A 16,439-nucleotide genomic window follows, 5' to 3' on the forward strand; every position below is an offset into this window, starting at 1 on the left:
GTTTTGTTTAAGTTTATCCTTTAGTGACGCCGCAAATAAGCATAAACCCTTTATGATCAAGGATCAAAACATTTATTAAGGGAAAATAGGAGTCATTCAATGATCAGTGTTGCCATATCGTGTTCCTTGCCCAGATTATTTGGCTGATGATCGAGAGAGAACATTGATGACCAAATCAAAAAGGCTTTATTGAAAAAGTCAAGTGTCATAACTTGATTTTTCTCTCCGTCACTATCTCTCTCCCCAAATATTTTCGCTTACTCAGGGAGTAAGCCTGCAAATTACTTAGTTGCTGTTGTTGTTGATGTTCTTGTTGGGGGTTAGGAAAGGTCTATGGAGGAGCCTAAAAAGGTCTGAAAAAAGATGTTTTGCGTTGAGTTAAAGATACAGGAATTTTAGGAGAGGATATTTTTTATTCATTTCTTACAAGAAAACACTAAAAAATAAGTATTGTTCATGCTAAACATTAAAGAACAATTATTCTTAATAAAATATAGCTCATTCATTTCAAGTTTCGTTGGTGACACAACGCTCTATTTAACCATAGATATTTGCAAGCGCCCGAATAAGCGGGAGGTCGAACCACACCTTGCTGATAAATATGAAAAGACAGGTTCACTTTCCTTGGAAAAGGCTCATTAAAAAAAAACAACGACCCCAAAGGCTAGGGATATGCTGGGATGAAGAATTCAAAGTCAAAACTAGTGAAAACAAAGGAATATCATATAGTAAAGATTTCTTGCAGTTGCATTTTCTATAGCTCTTGAAGTCTGCAGTCCTAGACTTGATTTTATTTTTCATCAAGTTTAGATGCAAGACGAAAGTGAAGTTTTCCTATAGAGAGAATAACAATTGACTCTCAATAATGGTTGCACACAATATGCTTAACCCTGATGAAATGTTAGGTGAATTATTTTACAGTTAAATATATCTTACATAGATATATCCTTCCATATTACCTGGAAATTTGTACGTGAAAACTGGTAACAACTGAAAATGAATTATATCTACTAAGAGAAACCTCAAACTATTTACATGCTTTTATCCAAATTATCTTCCAAGAGAATCCTGGAAAGACGGGAATTACCTTCCTCATTTTAGTAAGGTACCAGCTTAGGTGTAAGTTGAAGTCTGTAAGACTATATTCATCTGGTATTTTTTATAACTTTTTTTACTAATTTATTTTTACTTACTTATTTGTATCACTTTACTCATATACTATTATATATATATATATATATATATATATATATATATATATATATATATATATATTATATATATATAAGTGAATACCACGGGAAAATGATAGTCAGAAATCCAAGCGCTTTCGTCTCCATTCAGACATCGTCAAGGAGCTACTAAAATACAATTGGAGAGGAAGGCCTCAGGTACAAACAAGATCAGGAATACCAGATGGTTAATTATCAAAAGGGTAAAAATTAAAAGGGATAATCCAGGATTATCGGATATCACACGGTCACAAACTTAAACAGATTCTGACCCTAACCGAAATTACAAAGTATCTTCACAGTCCAAAACATGTAAAAACTAAATATATTAATTTTGTTGCTTATATTTATCTACAACTTTTTGTAATTATGAAAGCATCAAGTTTAAATAAACCAAGACTTAAATTTAGCAGAACATTTCTATTATTGACTTGATAAAACAAGATTCAATGATATTCCTTTTAACTGTGTCATTACATGGGACTAAGGCTCTTGCTTGACTCCAGTTAATAGGATGTCTAAATCTCTCATATGTACAAATAATGCATTCGATATTTGCCCAGTTCTCACAGAATATTGATGTTTGCTTGAGACGCTGTGAAAGAGATTTGCGGTCTGTCCGTAATAGACTTTATCACACTTTTTTTTTTTTTTTTTTTTTTTTTTATCACACTTTTTGCAAGGAATTTCATATATGCAGCCTGGAAGATCTTTAGGAGAATTTTTGATTACTAAACTCTTGACATTAATATTACTGAAAACAACATTTATGTTAAAAAGCTTTAAAATTCTAGGAATATCTAAAAACCTTTCATCATAAGGTAATTTTAGAATGTTATGCTTACTAAATTCAAGTTTGTCATTAGTTGAATAAAATTTTTTTCTAGCTCTTTTCCAGCCACATCTACAAAATCCTTGGGTATTTAAGTTTCAATGCAATATCATAAATAGTTTTAATTTCAGCGTCAATAAACTGCGGGCTACAGACACGTAAAGCCCTTAGGAACATCCCAGAAAAAACAGAGAATTTAACATTTTGATGGTGATTGGAGTAGTAATGAACAAAAGAGGCAATATTAGTTGATTTTCGACAGACCGGCAAATCTCTTTCACAGCGTCTCAAGCAACATCAATATTCTGTGAGAACTGGGCAAATATCGAATGCATTATTTGTACATATGAGAGATTTAGACCATCCTATTAACTGGAGTCAAGCAAGAGCCTTAGTCCCATGTAATGACACAGTTAAAAGGAATATCATTGAATCTTGTTTTATCAAGTCAAATAATAGAAATGTTCTAAATTTAAGTCTTGGTTTATTTAAACTTGATGCTTTCATAATTAAAAAAGTTGTAGATAAATATAAGCAACAAAATTAATATATTTAGTTTTTACATGTTTTGGACTGTGAAGATACTTTGTAATTTCGGTTAGGGTCAGAATCTGTTTAAGTTTGTGACCGTGTGATATCCGATAATCCTGGATTATCCCTTTTAATTTTTACCCTTTTGATAATTAACCATCTGGTATTCCTGATCTTGTTTGTACCTGAGGCCTTCCTCTCCAATTGTACTTTAGTAGCTCCTTGACGATGTCTGAATAAAGACGAAAGCGCTTGGATTTCTGACTATCATTTTCCCGTGGTATTCGCTTATTTATGAAGTCACGTGCATCTTCTGTGATTTTTTAAGCATTTATATATATATATACGTATATAAATATATATATATGACAAGTACCATATAGTAAGAGGAACCAAGCATTCATTGCAGAATGCCTGTGGTTGCCCAACTATTAACGCAGTGTCAACCATTGTTGTCATGTGTCTATGACCAATTCTGACTTGGTAATTATCAGGTTTCCATTTACTTGGTAAATTACCGTGCGCTCATGGAATACCTAATCTGGTTACTTTATTTCTACATAGACGTGTCTTGGCACCCTGCAAAAGTAGACTTTGCAACCATGACGATAAAAATACCCAGTTTAGGATCACCTTTCTTTCTGAGACGGGTTAAAGTTCGCTCAGCACTGGTCTGGGAGCATATTTCTCCAGTGAACTGTGAGGCGATGCTCTATAATGAGCTAAAGCTTCCAGCATAAGGGGAAAAGCTTCAGGAAATGCTTCATTCTACATTAAAGCCGATACCGATACCTGTTTCCTCCATATTACTGTTATTTACGAGAATATTTATCATTACTAAAATCATTCTTGTTCTCTGGTTATCGTATATTAAAGGTTCAAAGTTGAAAGATCATAGGGTTATATAAACTGCACGTGTCTATTTCCAAGCTGCAGCAGTAGCAGAAGAGTAACTCATTTCACAATCCACTTAAACCATACCTGTACTGCACATGTTGGAATAGTACCCAACTCCAACAGAATGGCAATGACTCATTGCTGATAGAGATAGACACAACCATAGTTAATTATAATTAGAATTACAATAATAAATTTTCAAATACACTGTACAGTATTAAGATACCATCTGTTTTTAAAAGATAAACAATGAACCTATATACGATATGTGTATATATAGCTTGTTGGGTGGGCTTTGTTAATATGTACAATTAGTCCCCGGTTTACGACGATTTCAGCTTACGACGTTCCGAGGTTACTACACTTCTCAATTATATTCGACAGAAATTAATTCCAGGTTTACAACACACGTTCCAGGGTTATGCACCTTACGACGCCAATCCAGCAAAATAAATACGACTTCAAAAAGGCAAAATAATCAATATTTCAAAGTTTTTTTTTATGAAAACACAATAAAAATACAGTTTACATAGTTTGCAATACAACCAAAGCATTAAATGTAAGGTTTTCTTAGGATTTGAACAATTTCCATGATGTTCTGGCTTACGATACCTCTCAACAACTGAACCCCCATCATAAACCGCGGACTGCCTCTACATTTTAGGAAACCTAAAAGGGTTTCAAATTCCTATACTAATGACAAAAGTATCGCCTGGCATCGGCCAGAAATTCACCGATACCGATACCGATACCACAAAACCTAGCAGATACCACCGATACCGATACTTGGGCACATCCCAACTATAAACCCAATATGCTTGGGAGTATTCTCTTTCTTCCCTTGTAGCAGCGGGTATGGTGCTTTAATGTAGATCGAAGCTTTTACAGAAGCTTTTCCCCTTATGCTGGAAGTTGAAGCTCTTTATAAGACATAGCCTCAAACTCCACTGGAGAGATATGCTCCCAGACCAGTGCTGAACCAAGCTGTAACCCGTTTTAGCAGAAAGGGGCCTATAGTGTCTAGGAGATTCAATGCAAAGCATCTCGCGGTAATGGTAATCGTTGACTGGTTATATTTTAATCATCATGGTAGCAAAGACTATTTTTGCGGGGTGCCAAGACACGTCTATGTGGAAATAAAGTAATAACAAGTCAGAATTGGTCATACACACACACGATGACAACAATGGTTGAAACTGCGTTAATACCTGGGTAACTACAGCCACTCTGCAATGAATGCTGCAGTGGTTCCACTTATTGTATGGTACTTGGCAAATAAGTAAGTATATCTTAGTTTAACCAGACCACTGAGCTGATTAACAGCTCTCCTAGGGCTGGCCCGAAGGATTAGATATTTTTACGTGGCTAAGAACCAATCGGTCACCTATCAACGGGACCTACAGCTTATTGTGGGATCCGAACCACACTATATCGAGAAATGAATTTCCATCTCCAGAAATGAATTCCTCTGATTCCGCCCTGGCAGAGTCGGGAATCGAACTTCGGACCAACGGATTGGCAGCCGAGCGCGAAAACATGGTACTTGGCAAATATATATAGATAAAAATAGATGAGTAAAGTGATATAAATGAGTGAGTAAAATAAATTGGTAAGATTCTCCATCAAAACAGACTTATGGTTATTTGCGGCGTTGCTGAAGGATAAACTCAAACAAAACTTTATGCAAAATAATTCTTTTACTTTCCAGCTTCAGAACTGACCCTTGGGTTTTTTTTTTTTTTTTTTTTTTTTTTTTTTTTTTTTTTTACATCAGTACAGATTTGTATTCAAATAATGTATAATAAATTCACACAAATAAAAAATAATGCCGAATTCTCGTTGGTGAAAAGTGAGTTTGTCCGGAGAATATTGACGAGGGGAATAAGGTTTGGTCGGTCGGTTTCTGTTTGTCTGTGGAAAATAGGCGAGAGAGAGAGAGAGAGAGAGAGAGAGAGAGAGAGAGAGATACTATCCTAATCAAATGATTTTGAGGTCCTTAATACGTCACAGATCCAATGAGACTAAATAAAACGGGACCAAAGAATGAAACAGATTAGGCCTATAACGAGATTGACTTTCAGGATTGTGAAGAAAAAGCTTCATTACAGACATCGCCCAATTCCCGAAGGACGCCGACGACGAAGATCGAATCCTTTATGCGACAGCGACTGCTGCCGCTCTCTGCTGCTCGGCGAATCTGATCTGCTCGATGGCGTGGGCGGGAGTGGGTGGGGGGTGGGGAGGACGTCCCCTTGGGGCCTGAAACCGGCTTCGTCGGCCACGTAGGTGATATGGACGTCAACTCCACTCAGGAAGAGTGTATCTGTCATGAAATAGGATTGGAAATTGTTTAACAGACAGGACAAAGGGACCATTCAAATTAATGCCAAAGTGGTCAATATAATCTAGAATGAACTACGGTAAATATGTTTGATATATTGACAAATGATTAACAATCATCTGCTATTTAAGAAACGGCTAAAGTCACTGCTGCGATTCTTAGAGGAATAGAGATGGCAGAGTTGAATATCCTTGATGGCCTCAGTAGAGAGAGAGAGAGAGAGAGAGAGAGAGAGAGAGAGAGAGAGAAACTCATTCCAAACTAAAATGAACCACTTTTCTGGAAAATGTCAGTTTCTCTTTTAGAATAACACTGGTAAACGACCACTGTCTCTTTAGATTACATATATAAACTTGAGATTTAGCCCAACAAATACGTTAGACAAGGTCTTCAATATCCTAGAGAATCTTGTGGAATCATCTGAAATCGGTGCATAATAACTGACTTGTCTTTACGCCGCCGAATCTGAGTTGAAGCGAAGCCCTTGGTGAGCGGTTAATCATACCTGTACGCTCCCTGGATGCTGACGGCACCCTCGTCGTTGGGGCTTCCCTCAGCTTCTATGACGGTGCCGTCGCTCAGTTCGAAGTTGTAGTTGAAGTTTCCGTCGCCATGGTCGACACGTTCCTCTTTTTCGATGAAGACGTTTGAGAAGAAGAAGGGGAAGAAGTCGTCTTCGAGTCTTGGAGCAGCCATGGCCATGACGACCAGGCAGGCAACGACGATCTGTTCCAAGGGAATGAGACATCAAAGGGTTAATTCGTAAGTCTCTTGAGACAAGGACGACGACGGAAATGAATGACCCAGAACCAGCAATATTGAAATTAAACCCACGCTAATATCTGCTGCAGTAAAGCCTAGTATGCTTACATAAACTTCGTAAACAAATAACTGAAACACTAAAAGAAGATATATTATTATCTCTTCTACTGTATTATTTTCATTTTGTGGGTGCATAGTTTTTCTGTATTACGGATGACATCTGCCAGTGGTAGTAAAACTTTTGATAGTATTAAGCTTTCGATTTCTCCCTTTACGTTCACCTGAAAAAATGTTTAAAATTCGTACTTCCCTTTGTAAATAATCCCCAGGCATACGAATACACGAATCCAAAGTGGATTCACAATTTCACACTCGAAATGGTTAATTCCATTCTAGTAATCACAGATTAGCTTCTTCTTGGACTGGATTATTTTTTTTTTTTTTTTTTAGATATTAAGATTTTACAAATATTTTCCTTTAAGGTTTAATGAGATTGTAAATGAATCTAACTGTTAAGACCGCTGCCGATGAGTGTTGATAAGACATTGCCAAAATGGGAACATGGCCCCTCGGGTTTAAACTTAAATTATTGTCAACCAATTTTCTTAGTTTAGGTGAGTATGCGTCTCAAAAGTAAAAGGGACGTCTATTCTCTTATGTTTGATGTATTAGAAGACCCCAAACCACAAACTAAGCCTAAAAGTTCACACTTTCTCGACCACAGTCGAGGAACTTCTATAAAAACCACCGAAAGGCCCAAGAGTCTCACCAGCTTCATGTCGGAGGATGTGGTGCTTGGCGGTGCTTCCAGGACAATGATGCAGAAAGCAGGAGCCACATGTCCCTTATATACTTGGGAGACTGTCAGCGCAAATAAACACTGCAAATTTAGGAGTTTGATGTGTTTACCGTTAGTTGTCGTTCCTTCAAAGAAAATTTTTCCTCCTCCATGTTCCTGTGTGACTGGGTATATTTCGTTTTGTGAAGTGGCTGTTAATACAAACAGACATCTGAGCTTTAATATTTATACCATCCTACGTCATATAATAATCTCTCAAATTTTCAAATACTTAGATGGAATTTTTAAGTCTCCATAAAATGGGCACAACTTTTATTTTGGAATTTCCAAAATGCGATCGCTTTGCTCCCAAAGAAGTTCATCGAATCTTTATAAGATTTGAGTTGAAGGAATTTAGCATAAATCCAGTCGTACCAGGATTTGTAAAATTACCCTTTTGAATTATGGCCTGGCTAGGTTTCTGCTTCCAATCGGAGGTTGTTTAGAAAAAGTATCAGTGAGAATCTACCTGTGGACGGACGTATATGCTATTTGTGAAAGAAATTAATAAAAGGGAAACTTAGCAATGAATGCAATGGATAGAATATTACCACAAATAATCTCTAAGTCACAATTGGACGTCAGAAGTAATCTATATTGTATAGAAAACCAAAGAAAACCGAAAATTTATAAGAAAATAATTGTTCAACAGAACTCGGATCATTATTGGAGTACAATTGGGTGTTCAGATGACTCTCCAATATTTTCTTCAATCCTTTGATTGAGGACTGTTTTGTTAAACCAAACTTGAAGCACAAAGCAATTAAACGTAATAACTGCAACTTGTTTATGCTTTATGCGTACGATTTTTTAAACTTCTTTTTAAAGGACTGAAACATTTGAGAGGAATATTTTCCTTTCATTCATCATGTTAGAATTCTTGGCTAAGACTTCCTGGTCTCTTTCTGAGGACGATTAGATAGAAAAAATAAAGTCAAGGGTTTTTGTGCTCATAAATAATCTCTTGTTCTTAATGAATATTTATCGTGAATAACAGCAGTCATGTTCCTTAAAGTTGTTTGATTAATTGGTAGTGAAAATCAGAAAGTTAGGGAAAAATGAAGAGAGAGGACAAAACATCAAAATGCGCAAGCAGGATTATCAGACTGACGAAAATCTTATTTCTGATGGAAGAGATATGCATTTTTTCGGACGCTTGTGAAAATGTGATACAATACAATAAGTTTTAGTTTTCTGCATAAAAAACTATCAAGATGGATTTGTCTATCCGTCAGCACTTTTTCTATCCATCCACGGATCTTAAAATCTACTGAATCTAGAGGGCTGCAAATTGGTATGTTGATCATCCAACTTCCAATCATCAACCATACCAAATTGCAGCCTTCTGGGCTTATTAGTTGTTATTTTATTTAAGGCAGTTCGTCGTGGACGAGTCGGTTACTTACTCGACTACCGATCTCAGGGTCCAGGTTTGTTCCCCGCTCTGCCAACGCAGAATCAGAGGAATTTATTTCTGATGATAGAAATTCATTTCTCAATGTGGTTCGGATCCCACAATAAGCTGTAGGTCCCGTTGCTAAGTAACCAATTGGTTCCTAGCCCCGTAAAATATCTCATCCTTCGGTCCAGCCCTAGGAGAGCTGTTAATCAGCTCAATGGTCTGGTAAACTAAGATATAATGAACTTAATTTTAAGGTTAAAGTTAGCCATAACCGTTCGTCTGACAACGCAACAACACAGGCCACCACGACTGGTTGAGAGTTTCATGGTCCGCGGGTTATACAGCATTATACCAAGACCACCGAAAGATAGATTTATTTTTCGTTGGCCTTGATTATACGCTGTACAGAAAACACGATTGTGCCTAAGACACTTCGGTGCAATTTTTACTTGTTTACAGTTGTATATAGGTTGAGAAGAAAATTTTACGTTACATTATTATAATCAATTAATGAATACTGACGAACATCACTTTTTCAGCAGTTTCTAAGACAGTCTTGCATGACATTCCAGCCTCAAAATGTCATGGTAATGTAGCCTTTCCCTGTAAGGTTAGGTTTCCTGGTACACATCTGCGGCTATAGGGGAGAAAGTGAACACTCCCGATCATATTGCGTTTATAGTCACTGAATGACGGTCGCTTTTCAGTGAAGTTGAGCTGGGCTGAATTGAATAGAGAATTGAGGCCAGAGGGCAACAACCCCTGGCACCTGTGAGGTCATTCAGCGCTGAAATGGAAACTGGCAGTAGAAGGTTTGACAGGTGTAACAGGAGGAAAACCTCAAAGCAGTCGTACTATGAATCAGTTGTTAGAAGAGGGGTGAGGAAAGTAAGATGGAAAGAAAAGAATGTGTAAGGAGGCACAGTAAAAGGAACGAAAGGGTTTGCGGTTCAGAAAATGATTCTTCATCAAGCAGCATTCGGAATTCCTAGCTGCGCATGCGCTCAATCATTGCGGGATAACTTCCACTTGTACATGTAGACTAACCACACAGTGAAAGGCTCCATACAAACATTTTGAGGTTGGAATTTAACGCAAAACTTTCATATAAACTGCTGAAATAATTATTTTCTTCAATATTCATTTATTAAATATAATGTAACATAAAATGACCTTCCCAGCTTATGTACAAACGAAAACAAGCAAATATGCACCGAAGTGTCTTCGGCGCAATTGTGTTTTCTGCACAGCGCATAATCAAGGGTACTGAAAATAGATCTATCTTTCGGTGGTCTCGGTATAATGCTGTATGATACACGGACCATGAAACTCTCAGCCAGTCGTTGTGGCCTGTGTTGTTTACGTTTCCAGACGCATGATTATGGCTAACTGTAACCCTAGATAAAATAAAAACTACTGAGCCTAGAAGGCTGCAATTTGGCATGGTTGATGATTGGAAGTTGGATGATCAACATACCACTTTGCAGCCCTCTAGCCTCAGAAGTTTTTAAGGTCTGCTGGCCGATAGAAAAAGTGCTGACAGATAGACATATCTCGATAGTTTTCTTTTACAAAAAATCGCATGCGCATTTTGAGTCGAATGTTGTCTTGCACAATGCTACGTCCTTTCTTTTCATTTTCCCTTAAACAACTCTAATGAACATGGCAGCTGTTATTCATATAAGCACAACCCTTGACTTTATTTATTTTTTTATCAAATCGTCCTTAGAAAGAGACCAGAAAATCTTAGCCATGAATTCTAACGTGTTAAACGAAAGGAAAATATTCCCATAAAATGTTTCAGTCCTTTAAAAAGAAATGTTAAAAAATCTTGCTCATAAAGCGTAACAAGTTGCAGTTATTATGTTTCTATGACTTTGGCTTATTTGGCAAAACAATCTTACATCAAAGGATTGAAGAAAATACTGGAGAATTATCTGTACACCCAATTGTACTCGAATAATGAGACGGGTTCTGTTGAACTATTATTTTCTTATAAATTTTCGATTTTCTTTGATTTTCCATAATTTACATCATTGATTTATACTGACGTCCAATCATTTGAATTCATATAGCAACTTCGAGATTATTTGTAGCAATATTCTATCCATTACTTTCATTGGGAGCATTGTCAATTTTCCCTTTCATTCATTTCTTTCACGATTAGGATGTACGTCCGTCCACAGGTCGATTCTTACTGATGCTTTTTCTAAACAACCTCGGATAGGAAGCAGAAACTTAGCCAGACCATAATTTAAAAAAAGGGTAGTTTTACAAATCCTGGTACGACTGGAATTCGCTAAATCGTTCATCTGAAATATTATAAAGATTCGATGAACTTCATTGGGAGCAAAGCGATCGCATTTTGGAAATTCCAAAATAAAAGTCGTGCTCATTTTATGGAGACTTGAAATTCCATCGAAGTATTTGGAAAACAAATTTGAAAGATTATTATATGGCTTTAAATGGTATAAATAATAATGGTCAGATGGCTGCGGTCTTCCTTGTATTAGGAGCCACTTCGTAGGAAATATGCCCAGTCGCGCACGAACATGTACGAGGAAAAATTTGCTTGGAAGGAAGGACAGCTAACGGTAAACAGCCGATTGAAAATTAAACAAACATCAAAGTCCTAAATTTGCAGAGAGCTCATTTAGCCGGACAGTCTCCCAAGTATATAAGGGGCATGTGGCTCCTGCTTTCTGCATCACTGTCCTGGAAGCACCGCCAAGCACCACATCCTCCGACATGAAGCTGGTGAGATTCTTGGGCCTTTCGGTGGTTTTTATAGAAGTTCCTCGACTGTGGTCGAGAAAGTGTGAACTTTTAGGCTTAGTTTGTGGTTTGGGGTCTTCTAATACATCAAACATTTCATCATTTAATAAGGGAATCGTCCCTTTTAGTTTTGAGATGCATAGTCCCTTGAAATAAGAAAATTGTTTGACAATAGATTCAGTTTAAACCCGAGGGGTCATATTCCCATTTTGGCAATGTCTTATCAACACTGTCATCGGCAGCGTTCTTAACTGTTAGGATTCATTTACAATCTCATTAAACCTAAAAAGAAAATATTTGTAAAATCTTAATATCTACAATATCAGTCCTAGAAGAAGGTATTCTGTGATTACTAGAAGGAATTAACCATTTCGAGTGTGAAATTGTGAATCAATTTGGGATTCGTGTATTCGTATCCTTGGGGTTTATTTACGAAGGAGAGGTACGAATTTTAAACATTTGTTCAGGTGAACGTAAAGGGAGAAATCGAAAGCTTAATACTATCAAAAGTTTTACTACCGCTGCAGATGTCATCCGTAATACAGAAAAACTATGAACCCACAAAATAAAAATAATACAGCAGAAGAGATAATATATCTTCTTTTATTGTTTCATTTACGTGCTTATGAAGTTTATGTAGGCACACTATGCTTTACTGCAGCAGATATTGGTGTAGGTTTAATTATCGTCGTCATCCTTTTCTCAAGAGATTTGCGAATTAACCCTTTGATGTCTCATTCCCTTGGAGCAGATCGTCGTCGCCTGCTTGGCCGCCATGGCCTTGGCTGCTCCCAGACCCCAACACGACGCCTCCATCGCGAAAGAGGAACGTGTCGACCATGGCGACGGAAACTTCAGATACAGCTTCCAACAGACAGACGGCATCTACGTAGAAGCTGAGGGAAGCCCCAACGACGAGGGCGCCGTCAGCATCCAGGGATCTTACAGGTATGATTAACCGCTCACCAGGTGCATCGGAAGAGATTCGGTGACGTAAAGACAAGTCAGTTAATATGCACAGTTTTCAGATGATTCCACAAAATTCTTTAGGATATTGAAGACCTTGTCTAATCTATTCATTGGTCTAATTTTCAAGTAGATAAATAATCAAATCAGCATCCATGTTTCAGTGTATGAATGAACTAGCTAGAGAGACAGTGGACTGTTATCAATGTTATTCTAAAACAGAAGGTAATGGTTTCTCTTCACGAAACTGACATTTTAACGAAAAGTGGTTCATATTAGTTGGGAATGAGTGCTTTCTCTCTCTCTCTCTCTCTCTCTCTCTCTCTCTCTCTCTCTCTCTCTCTCTCTCTGCTGAGGCCCTCAGAGCATATTCAACTCTGCCATCTCTATTCCTCTAAGAATCATCGCAGTAGTGACTGTAGCAGTTTCTTAAATAGCAAATGATGTCAATCATCTGTCAAAACATCGAATATGTTTACTGTAGTTCATTCTAGATATATTCACCATTTAGACATTAATTTGAATGATCCCTTTGTCTTGTCAATTAAACAATTTTCAATCCTATTTCTCGACAGATACACCCACCCTAGCGGACTTATTGTCCACATTACCTACGTGGCCGACGAAGCCGGTTTCAGGCCCCAAGGCCAAGGGGACGTCCTCCCCACCCCCCACCCACTCCCCGCCCACGCCATCGAGCAGATTAGATTCGCCGAGCAGCAGAGAGCGGCAGGAGTGACTTTCGAATAAAGGATTTGATCCTTCGTCGTTGGTGTCCTTCGGGAATTGGGATGCATGAAGCGTTTTTCTTCGCCATCCTGAAAGTCAATCTCGTTATAGGCCTATTCTATTCCATTCTTTGGTCCCATCTTTATTTAGTCTCATTGAATCTATTAAGTCCTTAGGACCCCTAAATCATTTCATTGGGATACTATCTCTCTCTCTCTCTCTCTCTCTCTCTCTCTCTCTCTCTCTCCTCTTTTTCACAGACAAACAGAAACCGACCGACCGAACCTTGTTCCTCTCGCCAATATTCTCCGGACAAACTCACTTTTCACCAACGATGAATTCATTTTTTTTTTTTTTTTTGTGTGAATGTGTTGTACATTATTTTGTATACGAAGCTGTTCTGATGTTTAAAAATGTAAAAAAAAAAATAAATCCCCAAAGATCAGTTCTGCAGATGAGAAGTAAAGGAATTATTTTGCATAAAGTTTTGTTTAAGTTTATCCTTCATTGACGCCGCAAATAAGCATAAATCCTTTATGTCAATGATCAGTGTTGCCATATCGTGTTCCTTGCCCAGATTATTTGGCTGATGATCGAGAGAGAACATTGATGACCAAATCAAAAAGGCTTTTTTGAAAAAGTCAAGTGTCATAACTTGATTTTTCTCTCTGTCACTATCTCCCTCCCCAAATATTTTCGCTTACTCGGGGAGTAAGCCTGCAAACTACTTAGTTGCTGTTGTTGTTGATGTTCTTGTTGGGGGTTAGGAAAGGTCTATGGAAGAGCCTAAAAAGGTCTGAAAAAAGGTGTTTTGCGTTGAGTTAAAGATACAGGAATTTTAGGATAGGATATTTACAATTCATTTCTTACAATGAAAACACTAAAAAATAAGTATTGTTCATGCTAAACAGTAAAGAACAATTATTTCTAATAAAATATAGCTCATTCATTTTAAGTTTCGTTGGTGACAACGCTCTTTTTCACCATAGATTTAAGCAAGCGCCTGAGTAAGCTGGAGGTCGAAACACGCCTTGCTAATAAATATGAAAAGACAGGTTCACTTTCCTTGGAAAAGGCTCATTAAAAACAGCGACCCCGACTAGGGATTATGCTGGGATGAAGAATTCAAAGTCAAAACTAGTGAAAACAAAGGAATATCATATAATAAAGATTTCTTGCAGTTGCATTTTCTATAGCTCTTGAAGTCTGCAGTCCTAAATAGACTTGATTTTATTTTGCATCAAGTTTAGATGCAAGACGAAAGTGAAGTTTTCCTATAAAGATAATAACAATTGACTCTCAATAATGGTTGCACACAATATGCTTAACCCTGATGAAATGTTAGGTGAATTATTTTACTAACTGGTTTCTGTAAAATATATCTTACATAAATATATCCTTCATATTACCTGGAAATTTGTACATGAAAACCGGTAACAACTGAAAATGAATTATATCTACTAAGAGAAACCTCAAACTATTTACATGCTTTTATCCAAATTATCTTCCAAGAGAATCCTGGAAAGACGGGAATTACCTTCCTCATCTTAGTAAGGTGCCAGCAGGTGTAATCTGAAGTCTGGAAGACTATATATATCTAATATTTTTAAGATCTTTTTACTAATCTATTTTACTTATTTCTATCAATTTTCTCATATATATATATATATATATATATATATATATATATATATATATATATATATACTATATATATATATGACAAGTACTATATAGTAAGTGGAACCAAGAATTCATTGTAGGGTGGCTCTACGTAGTTACCCAACTATTAAAGCAATGTCAATCGATGTCGTCATGTGTGTGTGTGTGTATGTATGACCAATTCTGACTTGGTAATTTCAGGCTTCCATATCCTTGACAAATTACCACACACTCACGGAATACATGATCTGGTTACTTTATTTCCACACAGACATGTCTTGGCACCCCACAAAAATAGACTTTGCTACTATGATGATAAAAATTTACCCAGTCTAAGATTACCATTACCACGAGATGCTTTGCATTGAATCTCCTAGACACCATAAGCACCTTTCTGCTGAGACGGGTTACAGCTTGGTTCAGCAATGGTCTGGGAGCATATCTCTCCAGTGGAGTTTGAGGCCATGTCTTCTTATAAAGAGCTAAAGCTTCCAGCATAAGAGGAAAGGCTTTGGGAAAAGCTTCGATCTACATTAAAGCGCCATACCCGCTGCTACAAGGGAAGAAAGAGAATACTATCAAGCATATTGGTATCGGTGGTATCGGCTAGTTTTTGTGGTATCGGTAATGGTATCGTTGAATTTCTGGCCGATACCAGGCGACACTTTTGTCATTAGTATAGGAATTTAAAACCCTTTTAGGTTTCCTAAAATGTAGAGGCAGTCCGCGGTTTACGACAGGGGTTCCATTCTTGAGAAGTGTCGTAAGACGGAACATATCATGGAAATTCGTTAAAAATCGTAAGAAAACCTTACTTTTAATGTTTTGGTTGTATTGCAAACTATATAAACTGTATTTTAAATGTATTTTTCATAAAAAATAATGAAATATAGATTATTTTGCCTTTTTGAAGTCATATTTCTTTCGTTAGATCGGCGTCATAAGCGCCGCAACCCTGGAACAGTGTGTCATAACCTAGAAATTATTTCTGATGAATATAATTGAAAAGTGTAGTAACCTCAGAACGTTGTAAGCTGAAACCGTCGTAAACCGGGGACTAATTGTACATATTAACAAAGCCCACCAAACAAACTATATATACACATATCATTGCATATAGGTTCATTGTTTATCTTTTAAAAACTGATGGTATCTTAATACTGTACAGTGTATTTGAAAACTTATTATTGTAATTCTAATTGTAATTAACTATGGTTGTGTCTATCTCTATCAGCAATGAGTCATTGCCATTCTGTTGGAGTTGGGTACTATTCCAACATGTGCAGTACAGGTATGGTTTAAGTGAATGGTGAAATGAGTTACTCTTCTGCTACTGCTGCAGCTTGGAACTAGACACATGCAGTTTATATAACCCTATGATCTTTCAACTTCTGAACCTTTAATATACGACAACCAGAGAACACGAATGATTTTAGTAATAATAAATATTCTCCTAAATAACAGTAATATGG

At 37.0% G+C, this 16,439-nt stretch overlaps 1 long non-coding RNA gene across 1 annotated transcript; it reads left to right on the top strand.

The window, feature by feature from the left end:
- Nucleotides 1–11,475: 11,475 nt before the first annotated feature.
- On the top strand, nucleotides 11,476–13,789 carry LOC135200013 (uncharacterized). Its single transcript, XR_010311172.1, has 3 exons — nucleotides 11,476–11,592; nucleotides 12,362–12,558; nucleotides 13,152–13,789. It is a non-coding gene; the product is annotated as an uncharacterized LOC135200013 (long non-coding RNA).
- Nucleotides 13,790–16,439: the final 2,650 nt, after the last annotated feature.

Source organism: Macrobrachium nipponense, chromosome 26 (genome assembly GCF_015104395.2).
Source record: "Macrobrachium nipponense isolate FS-2020 chromosome 26, ASM1510439v2, whole genome shotgun sequence".
Classification (NCBI taxonomy): domain Eukaryota; kingdom Metazoa; phylum Arthropoda; class Malacostraca; order Decapoda; family Palaemonidae; genus Macrobrachium; species Macrobrachium nipponense.